At 28.1% G+C, this 18,317-nt stretch overlaps 1 protein-coding gene across 3 annotated transcripts in view; it reads left to right on the forward strand.

Annotated features, from left to right (window-relative positions):
- LOC107447687 (teneurin-m) overlaps nucleotides 1–18,317 on the forward strand; it is a 402,481-nt gene that overhangs the window by 138,126 nt on the left and 246,038 nt on the right. For all 3 annotated transcript variants that reach the window (XM_087165830.1, XM_043040120.3, XM_087165832.1), the window contains exon 3: nucleotides 7,352–7,459. The gene's annotated coding sequence lies outside the window, so the exon portion shown is untranslated. The remainder of the gene's footprint in view (nucleotides 1–7,351; nucleotides 7,460–18,317) is intronic.

Consider the following 18,317-nt stretch of genomic DNA (forward strand, 5'->3'; position numbering starts at 1 on the left):
TGGATGATGCACTAAAAGTGCCGGTACTTAAGACCGTAAATTGATTTGGAATTATTTTATAGTGTAAGGTAAATTTAGAGAGCAATGCAAGAGACAATTATAACTTTCAATCCTGAAAATTGTTCAAATTTTTAATTTTAACAGTTGAACCTGAGAAAACTAATATTTTCTCGTAGGATTAGCAAATGCAGAATATTCTGTCTTTTCTTTTTCTTCAATAGTTTTTAATATAATCAGTGATGTTCATTTTATCAATATTTGCTCAAAAATAAGTTTAGGACACTATTTTCAATAATTATTTAATTTCAATTTCGTATTATATTTGCGCTTCAATAAAAATAACGTAGGTAGCATGTGTTGATGAATTTTCCAAATTGGTTTTGTGATAGCTACATGTTTCTTCCGTTTATAGTTACGTTTTCAAAGCCCTTATTACATGCCTCATTAATGTAAATTCAACCATAATTAAAAGAAATTGCTTCCCTGTATGTATTAAAATTTTACTATCATGTGTTGGCTACGACATATATCCTCATTTTCGGAGCAGGACTATGCTTAGTCATTCTTTTGAGAAATCAAATTCTCAAAATGCTTTCGGAATAATTTAATAATGTTAAATCACAAGGAAATAAAAAACAACAAAAAATGATTGAAACAATTATAAAAATATTTCTTTGCGTAGATACATATTTTTCGATTATATATATATAACTGCATAATGCTCAATAATATCGACTTACTGATTATTTACAATTTTTTTTACACCTTATGAAAAGCTATATTCTGCTAGTCAATTTAATAAAAGTTATTATGCAAATTAAAACATTGAACCCCGGAATTAATCCAAGACTCCGAGAACTTAATCCGTTCACGTGTTCTATTGTAATTTTTGTGTTTTATTTTTATACCAATTTAGTGGCATCAGACAAATGCTGTTATTACGAAAATTTTCACTTTAATATAACTTTCAATTTCACTTTAATAGGCTTTAAATATTGTTAAAATTGTACTATATATGTGTTATTTAGTTTTATGAAATCTCGTCTAACGCCTTTTATAGTGTATGCAATTCTTAAGAGCACTTTGAAAAGCAATATTTATTTTACTGAAGATATGCATGAGTATTTTATGCACATCACACAATAGCAATGAGTTGTTAACTTGATATATATTTATATTAATATAAATAGCATTACAAAATTTATTGTCTTAAATTTCAATAAATAAGTTCTAATATCTTTGGAAATTCCTATAAATTAATTATGCAGAAAAAAAACATCGAATCATCTATTTAACAATTTTTACTGCATATCAACTAAAAATAGATGTTTAATATATTTTCAGTATTACATATATTTTTATGTACCATAATAAACCTCATGCATAAGTCTTGACTTGAATTGGTCTCGTACCTAAATAGCCTAGACCAGTGGTTCCCAACCTGGGGGCAATCGCCCCAAAGGGGGCGATAGAGCTTCTCAAGGGGGCGATAATCCTTAGGGGGCGATCAGGGGGCGACGAGTACTCAAAAGATAAAACATGCTAATAATATTAATAATAAAAGCCATTTGAGATTGAAATTGAAAATATGTATGAAACCTATGGTTCTGGTAAGACAAATAATTATGATAGTTAAAAATTATCGTTGCAGGATCGTTTTCGTCATACGTTTTGGTATCGCAGGCGGAAATCTGATAAGTCACTCTGTTCCTATCTGAGCAATAATACTGTTTCTAGGCGTATTGATCAGATGGCCGCCGACGTTGAATCAAAACTCATCAAATTTCTGAAGGAAGGCAAATTTGCGTTGCAGATTGATGAATCAACTATGATAGATAACAAAGCTGTTTTAGCTTACGTGAGATTCGTAAATGAGAGTAAGGAGATTAATGAGGAAATGTTGTTTGCAAGAACTTTGAACACAGATACAAAAGGATCCTCGATTTTTAAATTGGTCAAAGATTATTTTGAGGTAAAAGAAATTCCCCTCACAAATGTAAGTGCTTGTGCAACAGATGGTGCTCCAACCATGTCTAGTTGTCATACTGGGTTTCTGGGTCACCTTAAAAAAGAAGTACCGGAAGTTATCTCACCATTCATTATGTCATTCATCGTCAACTTTTGGCTGCGAAAAATTGGTTATTTCTGGCATTAATAAAATAAAAGCTAGTTCTCCTAACAACCGTTTGTTCCGAGAACTTTGCCATGAAAATGATGAAGAATTCGAATTCCTGCTCCTACATACAGCTGTGAGATGACTTTCAAAAGGAAACTGAGCCGTTTCTTCGAATTGCTGGATTCGGTTACTGAGTTTCTCGACACTACTGATCCTGTTTTAAGTGAGAGTTTCAAGCAACGCAAGTTGGAAACTGCGTACCTCATGGATATTTTTGAAAAAATGAAGGAAATGAAGTAAAATGAACATTATCAAGGCTAAGGGAATCATATCTTCATTCATCGCCAAGCTTGATATCTACAAGTCAAGCATTGGTCGTAAAGAGCTAATGCAATTTCCAACTCTTAAAAAGTGTTCAATGGCAGATATAGAGATTCTCGAAAATAAAATCTTAATTTTTACTGATCACCTTGATCAGTTATGGAATCAAGATTTAAAGATCTGATGAAATTAGAAATTCCGGATTGGATTTTCGATATTTTCTCTTCTGAAGTTGTGGATAAGCTCATTCCTCTTTGTAGACTGAGTTTTTAGATTTGAAGTATGATTGTAAAAAATACGATTACGAGTTATCTTGGGTAAAGCTTATGAACACTTATCCACAATTATGGAAACAAACTGAGCCGCTTCTCATCTCGTTCCCGTCAACATATTTAGTGGAGAGATGATTTAGTTCTGTCTTCCAGCTGCTCGCAAAGCAAAGAGATAGGTTGGACATTTGCTTCAAAGGAGACCCGCGTTTAAATCTGACGAGCATAAAACCTGACATTCAAGCTTTAACTTGAAATACATCAAGCACAGGGCAGTCATTAAAGTGGTAAAAATGTACTTTCTCCCTCTTCATTTTTTTTCTCAAATTTTAGTTGTTAACGTTCTAACTTTTTCTAGATTACATTAAAGTATGAATTTTAAAAAATGTACTTTTGTTTTGATTATTACGTTTTAAATATCATTTCTTTTTGGAAATAGATGCACAATTTTTTTTAATTAATAAAAACGACAGGATAAATGTGGCTCCTTATTTGCATTACAATTTAAATTAAAATCAAATAACATAGCATATTTTCAGTGTTTGATTGCTCACAAGCAACAATGAATGGTTTTTTGAGCAAAAAAAGAAAAGGGGCGATATGTGTCAGTCAACTTCAAGAGGGGGAAGATGGTCCAAAAAAGGTTGGGAACCACTGGCCTAGACTTGAATTGGTCTCAGACACCGATATGAAATTGCAGCAATTTTACTAAAGATTCATGGTATTTGTTTTTACACTTTTTTTGCAATGTATGCTCATTATTATTTATTTAAAGACATATCTCACCACAATTAATTTTTTTAATAAAACAAGAATGCAACTTTACGAACAGCTAAAAAAAACAATGCACCACACAAAATTTGTTTTTCTTAATCTCAGTCCGACAAAACCAACAAGAAAAGAGAGTCTATAAGGAAAATAAAGCGAAAGCACACTCATCCAAGACATCCACAGCGTTTAGTTTCCTTCGCCATTTTTTTCTTATTCCTATTACTATACCACTTTTTCCTGCCGTTCCGAAATGAATTCTTGTTTTGCATCTGGCGGCGACACATGAATTTTCTTGGTGGAAAAGCAAAAGCGTTCAGAGACAACGACACTGGCAAGACAGAAGAAGGGAATGAGAGAAAGAATGTCGAGATAGATAGAAAGAAAGAGAAGAATCCGCTCAAGAGGATTTATGGCAGGAGGCTTGCCTTTATTTTCTTGCCAGATCGTATGCACTGACTTTTTCAGGAAGTATTATTCATGGATATGGCGTTACAGGAAACAAGAATACTCGATCATGTTTCTTTTGGGCTTCTTCTATACATTTTTTTTCAGGTGTTATTATTCCTTGCCTCCTTTGAAAAAAAGGGGAACTCGTTTTCTCTGCTCTGAGCAAGGTGTTGGGTTTAGTACCCAATTTGCAGAAGGCGGGTATCTGGTGGATAGGTCTGGTAAGCTGAGGAAGAAAATAATATGTGGTAGGGCTTTCGTGAAATGGTTTTGCATGTTCATCGCCAACTTGTTTCCTTGCGGTCGAGTTGTTTGGCGATGAAGTTGTAGTGTATATATACGAAAGCTGATAAAATGGATAGTTTGAGACGAAATGGAAAGAATCTTCTCTTACCTTGTTTCAAAGATTTTATTTGTCACATTCTTTTTGAAGTCTTTACTATAACGCGGTGGGAAAAAGGAATTGGTTAGCTTAGAATATGGCTAGTTGTTTTGAAAACCTTTGAGCCGAAAAAAATATTAAACCCCTTTTTTTCTTTTATACACATTTTCCTTAAAATATATGGTCTAAAAGTGAAAAGACAGATTTGGTTAATAAGATAAATGTACATAGAGAAATACAGATTTTGCACTTCTTTTGATTTTAATCTAACACGCTTGAATTTGTGTAATTCATGCATATTAATTTTCAAAATACAATACAATAAATGAATTTCAAAGTTAACGAAAATACATTAAATAAAATTACTTTAGTTTGCGCATGGAGTTGAATACTTAGCTTTTAGTTGAAAAATACTAAAATATAATATATAAAATCTTACGATATTTTTATACTAACCCTAACCAAGTGTTCAGTAATCATCGTTCGTAATATATACTTCTAGCATCTTTGCCAAAAAATCTGAAAACTAAGAATATTAGCAGCCATTAATTAACCTTTTGCTTACTGCTGGTACAACATGTGGACCACATGTGATGGTACAACATGGAACACCGTAAGCAGAAGGTTAATATTTAAGATCGAAATTAACATAGATATTATCAAAATCTAGAAATAATCTTAAGGAAGCTAAGAGAGACATCAAAGTCAGTATGATTTTCAAATTCAACTTTAAATCGTTATAATCACCTTTCAACTCATCACACTTCCTTCTGAAATCACACAGGGATTGAGATTAATCATGACTTCTTTGTCAATATTTCTTGAAACTTAATTTTTTTATATATATTTTTTTTTAATTTCAACTACAAATATTATTTCCCCCCCTTTAAATAAGAATTTTTTAACATTTATAATAAGAGTATTGTTCACGAAAATAGGAAAAAAATTTAAAACGGTTTATCCGTTTATTTTGACTGTACTAAACTGTAGATAGATATAATAGTTTATTCTTCATAATGCTTTATTCAGAAACTCTATAGGAAATATAAAAATGTATCTTCAATACTTTCACTGCTTATTTAAAATATATATTTTCAAAGAAACTCTTTAAAAACCGAATAATAAATATTTAGTAAATTAAATATTTGTCTTGCTGTAACTATATTATTACATAGCTTGCCAAAGTATATAGAAGGTTGAAATTTAAAAATGAAAATTCGTAAAGTAACACATTTAAATTGTATACCTAACTAAATATTAATAATGCTTCGAGTATTTTGAACTAAATTGCTTCCAGTTTTCAAAAACTAACTCTAGAAAACTCTTTTCTTCTATTTTTAATCGAAAATATTAAAAAAAAAGGAAGCTTACCGTCTATAAAAGCATAAAGTGAGGAACAATTAATATTTCTTAAGGCAATGAGGCATTTCTTGAGACATGATTTTTTTTCATTAAAGCTTTTATATTCATGAAAATAGTTTCAAATTAGAAAATTTGTAAGACTACAAGTATCCATTATAAAATTTCAAAAATTTGAATGTTTTAACACAAACTATAGTAAAAATCCAATAAGAAAATAGCCCTACTATGAAATTTATAAAGTTCAAGGCTTGCATATTTTAATAATAATAGCGGGTAATCAAAAGATAAAAACTATATATACAATCAAAATACAAAATCGCAATTTTTCTAATACGCGAATTGAGAAATAAGAAAAATCTTGCAATTATTTTAGTTTATTGAAAATTGCACCTTTAATTCCTTGGCAAAATTTAGAAAACTTGTTTATTTCTTCATTGTGTAATTTGCATAAAACGTTCATTAAAATTCCTGGTTTAAATTTTTTCACGATTTTTGCGATTTAAGAAACTTAAAAACATTCACAAGAGCGAATTATAAGCGATTCAGAAAGATGCTTTGCTCTCTTTCTCTTTCATTCGGAAAAGAAATATAATATATCTGCTGGTTAAAAACCAGAGACTTTTTTCCCCTTAACATTCTTCAACATTTAGAAAATTCATTAAATTTCGTAATAGCTAAAATAAAGAATATATTTTAGAACATAATAGATCTAATATAATATTCTTCAAAATTGCTTAGCATTCCGCAATAAATCTATGAATTTATTCAATTACTATAATAAAATTATTAATTACTGTAAAGAAACATAAATATATATTTTTAGATTAGAATATTTCAAATTCTATCGAGCATTTCAACAAATAATATACTAAATGATGATGCAAAAAAAAACTATTTCTACTACTTGGAACTCAAATTGTGTGCTAAATGTAAACCAGCAACTTTTTTTCCTTAACATTCTTCAACATTTAGAATGTTGAATAAATTACTTAATTACTTTAATAAAGAACATAATTTTTTCTAACATTTAGCAATAAATCTAAAATTATTCAATTACTACAATAAAATTATTTATTACTGCAAAAAAAAACATAAATATATATCCATGAAATCTCATATATCTATCGAGTTATTTTAACAAATAATATAATAATTGTATGATGTTAAAAAAAAGCTATTTCTACCACTCGCAGAAAAAGCATTCCTCAATATTTTAATAATAATTGCATATAATTAAAAAAATAAGTATCTGTTCCATCAAAATACAAAAATGCAAATTTCCTAAAGTGCAAATTACGAAAATAAACGAAACCTTAAAATCATTTCAGTTTATTGAAAATCACCCCCATTAAGTTTGATGGAATATTTAAAGAACTTGCTTATTGCTTTATTAAATCGCATAAAACATTCATTAAAATTCTTGGGTTTCCTTTTTTTTTTCGTTTTATATGAGGTAAGAAATTGAAAATCATACACACGAGCGAACTAGTTAATCATCCATGGTATAAAAGATAATCGAAGTCTTTGTCTTTCTATTCATAAAGAAAAAGAAAATTAATTTGTATGTTGAATAAAGACCAAAGATTTTTTTCCCCAACATCGTTCAACATTTAGCAATGAATCCATTAAATTACTTAATTACTGCAATAAAGAAACTTATTTTTAATTTTTCTTCCTTTACAGGTGAATTAGTTTCCTAATGGAACTTCATTGTGAAAGACCAAATTAAAGTGTAAGTGAAACAGAATTGAGTTTAAAGAAACTCTTTTACGAACTGTTCTATTCAAAAAAGTAAGCAAATTATTTGAGTTATTCAAAAAAATCTTTATTATGCATTTCCTTTTTTTTGTGAATGTCAATAATACTTAAGCACAAAATTGCGTTTGTGCTACGACGTCTTTTTCTATAGATGTTTATTGAAAAGAGAAAAAAAAAGTATGTTTAATTAATTTCTACACTTGAAATATTTGAGGTTGTTTGTAAGGCAAATTGTTATTTTAAGTAAACAATGGCAACTTTTTAAAATCTGTAGAATAGTAACAACTTTATTTTATTACGAACAACTGTGTTTTATTTATATTGTTTGTAAAAAATTAAAACTGGAATTAAATTCAATTTCAGAAGCATATATTTTTAAAAAACTGTTTCTGTTATCGTTTTCCGATAAATTATTTTTTGGATAGTCTTTAAAAAAAATCAAAGATTTTAATAAATTCAGTTATTTTATTTCAAATCTTACAATTATTGAATTCTTACAAACCGGTTTACGCGAAAATTTGAAATTGCTTTGAGAGATTTAAAACTGTTTTATGAGAAGAAAAGATTTCCTTAATATTTCCAAATATATGTTTTTCATAAGAATGGTAGAATTTTTGTTATAGATTTAGTATGAAGCTAAAACATTTTCTAAAAAAATCATTACATTTGAGTATGTGTAAACAAAATAGTTGTGTACGAATAGGTAATAGTTTGCATAGTATATTATTTGTTATAAATATATACACTAGTCCTAAAGTAGGGTATGACCTGCTTTCTGTGTCAAATCGGAAAATGAATGATTATGATAGAGACAAGAAATGTGCACTAATATGTGCAATAAACATTTTTTTTTCTATGGAATGCTACATGGAAGCTGAAATGAATTGAAACACGAAGATGGCTTATAAAAATATGTTAAGCAATAGCACACTTGGCAGAACAATACCTTTTAGAATTAGAGAATACAGTATATTACAATTTTAGTAGAAAAATTGTCTCTGAAACTTTATAAGAAAATGAATTTTGGTAAGCTCGACTTCGACATTCTATGCAGCCATTTAAATTGTTGAGCACAGAAATGGCTCTTGACGAAACTTTTTTAATGACTGTTGAAGAAAGAAAATAGTAGCAACTTATCTGCTGAAGTTAACCAGAGCATTTTCTATTGTATTCAGGCCTGGAGAACTGACTGGCAAGTTCCTAGTAAATATAATCACATTCAAAGGAATCCTGAACATGAAGTCTTTGTCATTCCCTTCTGTCGTCTATTCAAATGAAAACATATCAAATTAAATTCCCTAAAAAGCGAAAACAGGGCTCCATGAACAGATCTCTATGTTCTTATCAGTAACTCTTTAACAAGCACAAAAGATCATACGGCCATTACACACGATGACTTCCCAGATTATTACACTTTTACTTCCAAAATAACAGATTCCATAATAAAGACGGAATCAGACATTGAAAGGTATTCTTTTACCAGGGCTAAAGAGAATAGAAGGGCTAGTTCACTCCGCTCTTAGAGCTGAAGCTACGATTTCCCTCCTCGTGACGTCACTGTGTCCACAGATCTCGGAGATCGCAAGCAAAGATATGATAACTTTGCATCTTTCTCTTTGTAAAAATAAGTTAGACTTTTTCTGGTTATTAGCCTTCAAACTTTACGTAATTAACACATTATTTCCGTTCATAAACATAGTTCAAAAAAAACTTTCTTGGTTATTATATTAAAAAAAATACCATTTTAAACTTATAAAAATGTTTTGCTAGTTGGTGAAAATGACACGATAAATACTTTATTTTAAAAAGTTCAGTTTTAACTTTAACTATTAAGAAAAATGAAGGCATATATCGACACTTTTTTTATCTACATATTCTTTTATAACGATAAGTTAAGTTAAATTTAGAATCCCTGATTTTAAAATATGTCGTTAATAGCAATTTGTTCATACTTAATTATTAGGAAACATCAACCTTAAACGCTAATTACCGAAACAAAATAATAATTTAGGTTCATAATGACATTAGAAATTTTACAATTGTTTATAGACATTTAAATTTACGATATAATTTATAGATATTTAAATTGAGGAGAATATAATTTTTAAAAAAAAATCATAAATATTTAGAATAACTACATTAAAAAATATGTTATGAAATTAGGAGAATTTCAACTATATACTATATATTTTATTTATACTTTTTATTTACATTTTAATTTTCTTTGACTTTATCCATTTTTTAATTCTTTTCACCTGCCTTTCTTTATGAAGTAACGAGGCGGTTTCTATTTAGATAATGATTTTTTATAAAAGTTCCTTACGACAGAATAAACGTATTGCTGTTTTATATTAACTGTGTCATTTCGGAATCCATTCTTTACATAGTTGTTCATTTACTTTAGGGAACACGCGAAAAATTATACTTTTTCCTTTTGTTTTTGTACCAGAATTTTTGCAAGTTGCAATCGCGCAAACTGGCATTTCGATAATAGTTTTAAATTCTTGTAAATTCACCGCAAAAACTGAGGAAAGTCATTATAGAAAATAACAAATGTCTTAGAATATCTCGCAAAAAGAAATGATCCAATATTAGTTAGAGCTAGTAAGGTCAAACGCTCCGTTCTTGAAGTAAAAGTGCGAGCTTTGCGCCAAAGTGACGTCACTAGAGGGACGTCGGAGGATCAGCGCGGCGAGAGATATTTCAAAGGAGTGAACCAGCCCTTCTATTCTCTTTAGCCCTGTTCTTTTACCCACCCTAGAATATCCACAAGTAGTGTTGGTACAGAGTTACGTTTAACATATTCAAGTGTTTTTATGTCAATTTAAACTCGAATTTTCAAAACAGAATAATTTGTGTTAATAATGTAGTGGACTCCGGATATGTTATTTTAAGGGAAGAGGATGTATGCAAGTATAGAAATTTTTTAAAAGCTGCTTTTATATTAATTTAGACTCGAATTTTCAAAACAGCATTAATTTGTGTTAATAATGTAGTGGACTCCGGATATGTTGTTTTAAGGGGAGGGGAAGTATGCAAGTATAGAAATTTTTTAAAACCTTTAAATCATGTTTTAGAAATACTTTGTCCAAGACTAAAAAAAATTACTTGCTATGAAACATTTTAAGCTAAAAGAATTATACACTTTATTGCTCACTTTCAAATAACTGCTACAAAAAGTATTCTATATTACTTTCAAAGAATTCCTGAAACAATGTTTTTCAAGCATTTTTTAAATGATTATTAAAGAAACCATTGCCAGAATTGAATGTAAAAATGGTACACGTGGATGTGGGGATGGTAGCTATCAGCAGTGTCAACCTTCATCTATGATAAGGTACCCCAACATAGAATCGAGTTAACATGTCTTACATACAAGTGAATTGGAATTGTATTTTTGTAATGGTAGACACACAACAGTGAGCTAATTAAGTTCCAAACAAAACATAGCATAGCATCCCGGAACACAAAAATCAGTTCGAATCACCTTATCCTCTTTTAATTCCACATTTTTAATAAAATACATTTTTTTTAAATTGTAATAGTTTAAAGTCACTTTTTTGTTAAATTACATCAAAATTTTAAATCTGTTTTTTTTACTACTTTTCTCAAAATATTATTAGTTTGAGGGTTAAATTTAAATCAAGGGGTAAAGAATTTATAAAAATCAAAATAAAAAACTACATATAGGGATTAAAAATTAAATCTGTTCAAGTAGCTTTATTTTTAACATTTGTATTTTTAAATAAACAACTGAAACTAGTTAATCTCACAAAAAATGGCGCTGTGTGGTGAGTTTTAAATTTTAAAGAAATCTCTATAAATTCCAAGTATTTCATGTGGATTTTTTTCAATGTAACAAGTTTAAAATAATTCATAAAAACATTTTAAAAGAACATATAATATCATGTAACATTTCGCTAAAAGAAATTTAACGTAACTTACTACTAAAAATATGATTTTTTTTAATGTCGGAGTTATAGTTTAAGCAAGGCAATAGAAGCCTCTTTTGATGATTATTTTTCATAAGCTGACCTTATTCATTGCGGGGTTTTATTTGTTAGAATATTCTAAATTGCTGGTTTTATAGCTTATTCTCTAAGGTTTTACAGTTGGAATAGATTTTATTACTGTTGGTGCTTTTACTAAATACCACAAAAAAATGAGTATACTTCATACTTTAAATTTTCCTTCTTACTATTTTATTATCTCCTTCAAACTGATAACCTAATGAATGTTATATAAAAAAGTGGAAATAAAAGTATTCTAAAATAAATATGAAACTAACTAGTTATCCGTAAGACTTTTCTAAAACTTACACCATCAAGATTTGAAAAATGTTTTTGCGTGCAAAACAGGTTGCAATAAGTTTTTTATTAAAATTTTAAAAATTAAAGAAAGAGATTTAATTTTATTCAAATTCACTGTATTGAACAGTGTATTTAATTAAAAAAAATTGCGTGTGTATAAAATTAAATATACTGTCTTAATTTATGGAAAGCAAACAGCTTAAATTCCATGCCGTTTTCAAGCGAAAAATATTTAAAAAAAATAATAATCCCTCTTAGAATATATCTCTTACTCTTTTAAAATAGAAAAATTCTTTTTAACTTAAAATAGATTGTGATTAGATGTTCCATTTATTAGCTTCTTTCTTTTACCAGAGAAAAAAAAACTACTGTTGTTTAGTTATTCCAAGTCAATATAACTTAGTATTTCGAAAAATAAAATCTACTTAAAATATTTACTCAAGTTTAAATAATCTTCGACGGAGAATAGAAAAAAAATCACAAATGGAAAATATAATAAATGAGAAAGATCAAAAATATTTTTAAAACTCGCTTTCAATCAAATACCGATGGGGAAACGGAAAAAAAAAAGTTTGTTCCATTCTTTAAAAAAATCTTATTACGCATATATTGTGAGGTTGCCTTTTTCGCTTTTACCTCAATATCCCGCGAGTTATTTTAAAATTCCGTTTGCTGATTTGGTATTCAAATTAAGATTATGGGTTTTTGATCGTGCTGCCCCCTGTCCGCCCTAATGCTTCTCCCTTGAGGTCACGTGACAACGTCTTTGCATCCTACGGGACTACATAGATTTGAGTACACTAAATATTCCTCATCAATATAAAGGTAAAATGGTATTCGGATATTCACAACCCCTTACTCCCCCCTCCCCCATATAAACTGTCTCTCCCCCGTCATTCTTTTTATGAGACAGGGTGGGGGGCAGGCAAGAATTTGATGACTTTTCAGTAAATATATCCTGATTTTTAAGATTTTTATTCCAGATTTCATAAACTTCCCCCTTTTTTTTGTTTGAAGTGTTACGACAATTTCCATTTCACTACGGATTTTTTTTTTTTTCAGAATTTTATTTTTTATTACTTTTTATTTAATTTTTACTGATTTTGGAATACATTAGGAATGTAAGAAGAAAAGGAAAAATCGTTATTTTCTGAGAAACTGAAGGATTTGAATTAGTTCTTTTTTCTCTGTGATTTAGAAAATATCTGTTTTTGGATATTTTTAAAGGGATACGGAGATTAGAACAAAGGTATTCTTGGAGATATAATATATTAATAAAAGATGCTAGCTTAATATTATTTCCTTGAATTAATAGTTTTAATAAATGCGTTACTGATATGAAAATAACAGTTACTTGAAAATTTGTTAAAATAAGAGAATGAAGCATTTTTTTTCAAAAAAAATTGAAATTAAAATAAAAGTTTAAATAAAACTTATAAATTATCCTGAAACGTTAAAGCATTAATTTTTAAATTTGGAAAGTTCTGAAAAATATATTAAATTGTTTAAAAAATTTCACTATTATGTTTTCAAAAATTCAATCAGTATTTATATAATTAATTAAATTGTTTTTATAGTTGGCTGGGAGGTAAACATAAGTTATGCATCGAAGCAAAATGCGTAATGTTTTTTATTTACGCTACTAGGAATTAAATAAGCCCAAACAGCGCTAAAGATTCTAACTTCATCAATTTTATTTTCATTTAATGACCTTAATTCTTCAAAAAGTATATGATGTGTAAAATCATAACAAAAATAATAGTGTCCCCCAATAGCTACGTAGCTTTATATTATCCTTATTTTATTGAGGATTTTGTAATGATGTTTAAAATCATAACAAAAGTAATAGTATCCTCGTATAGCTACTTACTTGTATCTTTGCTTTATTGGATTGAGGATAATATAGCTTTAATAGTTTAAAGTAGTATTTTTAACTATATTTTATCTATAAGAAACAACTTTATCCATACCTATTCATCGAAAATTTTCTCGAAACAGTTTTTTAAGCTCTAATGATAGATAGCTTCGTCAATTTTAATTCGATTTTATTACCTAAATTATTCCTCTCAATTTTACAATTCTTCATTGTAAAAAATGCATGCTCAAATATCATGATACGTTCTTCATTTTTGACGGCTTATCTTAATCTTTGATCATGTAGTCTTCATTATACTTTCGTCATTCAAGTTATCAATCTCCCACAATGCTCTGCAATGAGGTTTTATTGAGGAACAGTATATGTATCTACAAATAACAACACTTCCCTTATTTATGTACAAAACCTTAAGACATTTTCTCAAAACATCACTTTTATTCTCTCGTGATTGATAATTTTCTCAATTTTAATTCGATTTTATTATTTATTTAAGAAATTCTTCACAATTTCACAGTTCTTTAAATCATTTAAAAAATTTGCGTATTTCACTTTCCCCATAGAGTTATATTTATCGCATTCATTGGAGATTACTCTAAGACACAGTTTTAAAGATTTGTTTTTGAAAAAATTATTTTCTTACATATAAACAAAATAAAAGCATATATTACGGAATTTTTCATATTTATTTCGACTCAAACTCGATAATTAGAAAATATCAGTAAAAACTTTGATTTTCTGTTTCCTATCCTTCATTTAATTCTTCATATTGTTTTATTACAATTGTAATTCGATAAGTAATTTCTATTCAACTAATTTGAATCAAACTGCTTACGATAAACAGGTAATCTAAAGTGCCAATTTTAATAAACTAATCCAAATTTCTGTTTGAAACAACCCTGCCGAATCGCTCCAATTTAGGGTTTAAATTAGAATTGAAATCGCTTATTCACTACCCAACTTAAGTATAAATCCAGTAAATTTAATCTTATAAAGTGTTATCAACTCTTAATAATTATATCTTAATCAAATGAATGATTTGAACAACTTCTTAAATTATAGAAGCTAAAATTGCTTTAATACCATTATTTTAATTTGAGTAAATGAGCAAATTAATTGAAGTGTCCAAATTTGAAATCTAAATCTCTATCATTTGTCAACATGTTGGGGTCACATTAAACAACATTCTAGACTGTGAGCATAAACCTTTGAATATTTGAAATTCTAGTAAGCGCAGGAAGCTGTACAATCTAAACTAGCCCTCGGATAAATTTATAACTATTAAGCTTACGTAGATTATTTCGCTTCCTCTTGAAAGGGTTGGGTACATTTCAAATACTAGTTATTATTTCAATCATACACTGAACATTGTAACATTCCATTTTTTAACACAGTGGCAACTGTAGTAATTGAATTTCAAACACATATTTTGGAGAAAAACAAACTGGTTATTTGGAGGATTAATTTATTTTGCTCTTTATAATTAATATGTCTTCTATTTGGTTTCAGAATGATTTCACTCCTTTTGGCATAAATTCTGTAATGTTTTACGAGTTTTTATTTCGTCACATATACACTATACTTGAATCCCGGAAAAAATGAGGATTCTGTTAATTCTGCATTCCTTTTTTATTGAGTTTTTTCTTGCAGATATACTGGAAAATGTAGGCGTACCAATTTTTTATCATAGTATCAGCCATATTAACTGGATTTCAAACACATATTTGTTTTTTTTGGGGGGGAGGGATAAGCAGTTTATTTGGAGAGTTAATTCAATTAGTTCCTAGCATTTAATATGGTTTTAGAACTAGCTTCATTCGTTTTGACATAGATTTCATGATGCTTGAAGGGTTTTCGTCTCATATATATACAGTATACTTGATCAAATGAGGATATTTTTTCATTTGCATTTCCTTTTTAGTGAGTTTTTGCTAGCAGGCATTCTAAGAATCGGGATCATAAACTTTTCCGAGTTGCAGATTTAAAAAAAAATAATGCTCCGTAAATATAGAAAATTACGTTTATAGACGTTGTATTTAGAGTATGTGTAAATGCAAACAATTCGTTGTTTCGTGAAGATAATTTTGTCTTAAATTTTAAAGACTGTCATTACTTACTTGAAAGTTCTTCGTGGGCCAAGGTCTCCTTTAGAATTTTTTTTACTTCCATTTTTTTCCTCAGTAGGGAGTTCCAATAGTTCACTCTTGATGCTTGTTTCTTCATTAACAACTTTAATTTCGAGCCCATTATATTATTACATATTCGAGTGCATTATTCGTGTCCATTTAATTTCCAGTCCATTATATCGAGATTCGTTATTTTCAAAAGTTCAAGATTTTCCATAAAATGTTAAGCATCAAAAGTTATTTACTTTTAAGAAAAATCCAAAATCTAGATTACAAAAAATATTAGCCAACTTCTTTACAAATTAAGCAAAAATGTCTTTTTACTTATGCCACTTGGGTGTATTTCTCTTTCTATTGATTTTTTTCGTGACATTCCCTTTTATTTCGCAACGGAGTCTTATGATTGATCTCAAATCCTTACTAGAATTTTAGCACTATCGTTAGAGTAGGAACTCGAATGTATAACACAATACAAATATAACCAAACTAACTTTTACTTTATTAACATTTCTAGTAACTAATATTAGTACATAAATTTTCTAATAGAAAGTGATATCAGTCTAAACACTGTTTTTATAGTCACTTCAGGAGAGTTCAGTTAGCATTTATAAATGAAGAAGAATTATATATATTTTTTTATTTATTGAACTAGTAGTTTAAATTATTTTTCTAATAATAAATATGCACAGTAACGAATTTCTAAATAACATATTTTATAATCTGCAAGACGTATTTAAAAAAAATTAAATTGCCTTATATGTCAATATTGCTATACGACACTTACAAATAATAGTTTAGAACATAGTTCAATATAATTTAAAATAAGATTTTAATACGATCACGGTTATTTGAATTGAAGTTGTAAAAAGTCAAAATCTAAAACTAAATATAATAGTATCTTTTGGAATTAGTTTACTTTCTCTTATTTAATATTATACGTCAATTGAATTTGATTTCTATAAAATTGTTTTGCTAGCTTATGCTCGATAACACAGAATTTGTTTATTTAATATTCCATTATAAATTTTGAAATGTCTTTAATATTTATAACGCCTAAATTCATTTCAATCCTAATATGATACTAAATTGAACCATATTATATTTATTCAGTTTAAATATATGATACTATGGTTTAACTATAACAGAAACATGTCTAATTTAACACTTCGTTAAGGTTTCAAAGCAAATTGGTACCTTATTATGGTTTGAAGAGCCAGCACTACAGTTCAACGTTGAACTGATTTGATTGAGAGGGTAGTTTTAAGACACATTATACTAATATATAACATATTTATTTAGTAATTTTATAGCATATTGCATATAATATTCATTAATAAAATTTTCGAGAATGTTAAATTTGTTTACTTTCTGTATTTTTCAACTATGTGTAGTGTGTTGTGTCATGTCACTTTTATAATTTCTATAAATATCTAATGCCGTCTCTCTTCGAAAAACGTTTTTTGATGAGAGAAATAGTCATCAATAATAGGAAATAAATAATAGAAAATTTTAAGAAAATTGTTTATTTTCTGTACGAGTTTAAAGTATTGTTTTCAAATTAAAAATCAAGAAAAGTTAATTTTTATAAATTACTTACTGTATATGAATTTTTCTGAGAAATTTCCAAAAAATTTAGTACTTTCCGTACAGATTTATTCTTTCATTTCACTGAGAAATAACTCCAAACGGACTTGGAAAAAAGAAGGATTATTATATATTATGTATAACTTATTTACATTACGTTTCTTGACCAATATATACCTTCTTTTTACATATCCAATTTTTTTTAACATGCAGAATTTTTCAGGCATCCCAAAAAGGAGAGACGATTAGAGAAACTAATTAAATAAAAAAGAGATGCCACATAAGCGTACAGTTCACCAAATAAAGAAATTTATTATAACTTTATTTCAAAATTAATTAGAAAGATTAACTACAGGTGGCGCTGGTGGTGGGTAAAAACTATAGCGTAACACTATTTTATCTATAGAATCTACACAACTGTACTCAAAATTTTCTCTTCAAATCGTATAGCAGTTGATAAATTATATGAGTAATTTTAAATCGCGTTTTCTAAGCAAAACGCAGCAAACTACGTGTTGGTTTTTTAATATTCTTTCACATTTCTTTATTTGATTTTTAAATGTATAAATCATTTTTGAAGAAATCTTTTTTTATACCTTTTTAACATTATTGCATACATTTTTTTTTTTACACTTTTTTTCTTCATATATAATTTACTTTATATTATATATCATTTAAATATAGTAATTACTTGAATTACTCCGTGGTTGCTCTAATTAACTCTAAACACTTTAACCAAAAATCAATATTATAAGGATCTTGATGTTTTTATGTATTTTATTGAAAGCATTGAAGAAAGACCATTCAGAATTTAACTGTTTCCTACTAAAAAAAAAATTCTAAGTAGTCAGCAAAAGAAATATCCCTCATTCATATCTCACGCCACGTTCATGCATTTTTTTTTGTCCATACATTTTAGCTCCATCATTCTCTCATACTGTGGCTATAAGAAACCAATGGCATTCTACTTTTAGACTTGCAGATATAAAATTGAAATC

Source organism: Parasteatoda tepidariorum, chromosome 6, assembly GCF_982258835.1.
Source record: "Parasteatoda tepidariorum strain Cologne lab strain chromosome 6, Ptep-v5.0, whole genome shotgun sequence".
Lineage (NCBI taxonomy): Eukaryota > Metazoa > Arthropoda > Arachnida > Araneae > Theridiidae > Parasteatoda > Parasteatoda tepidariorum.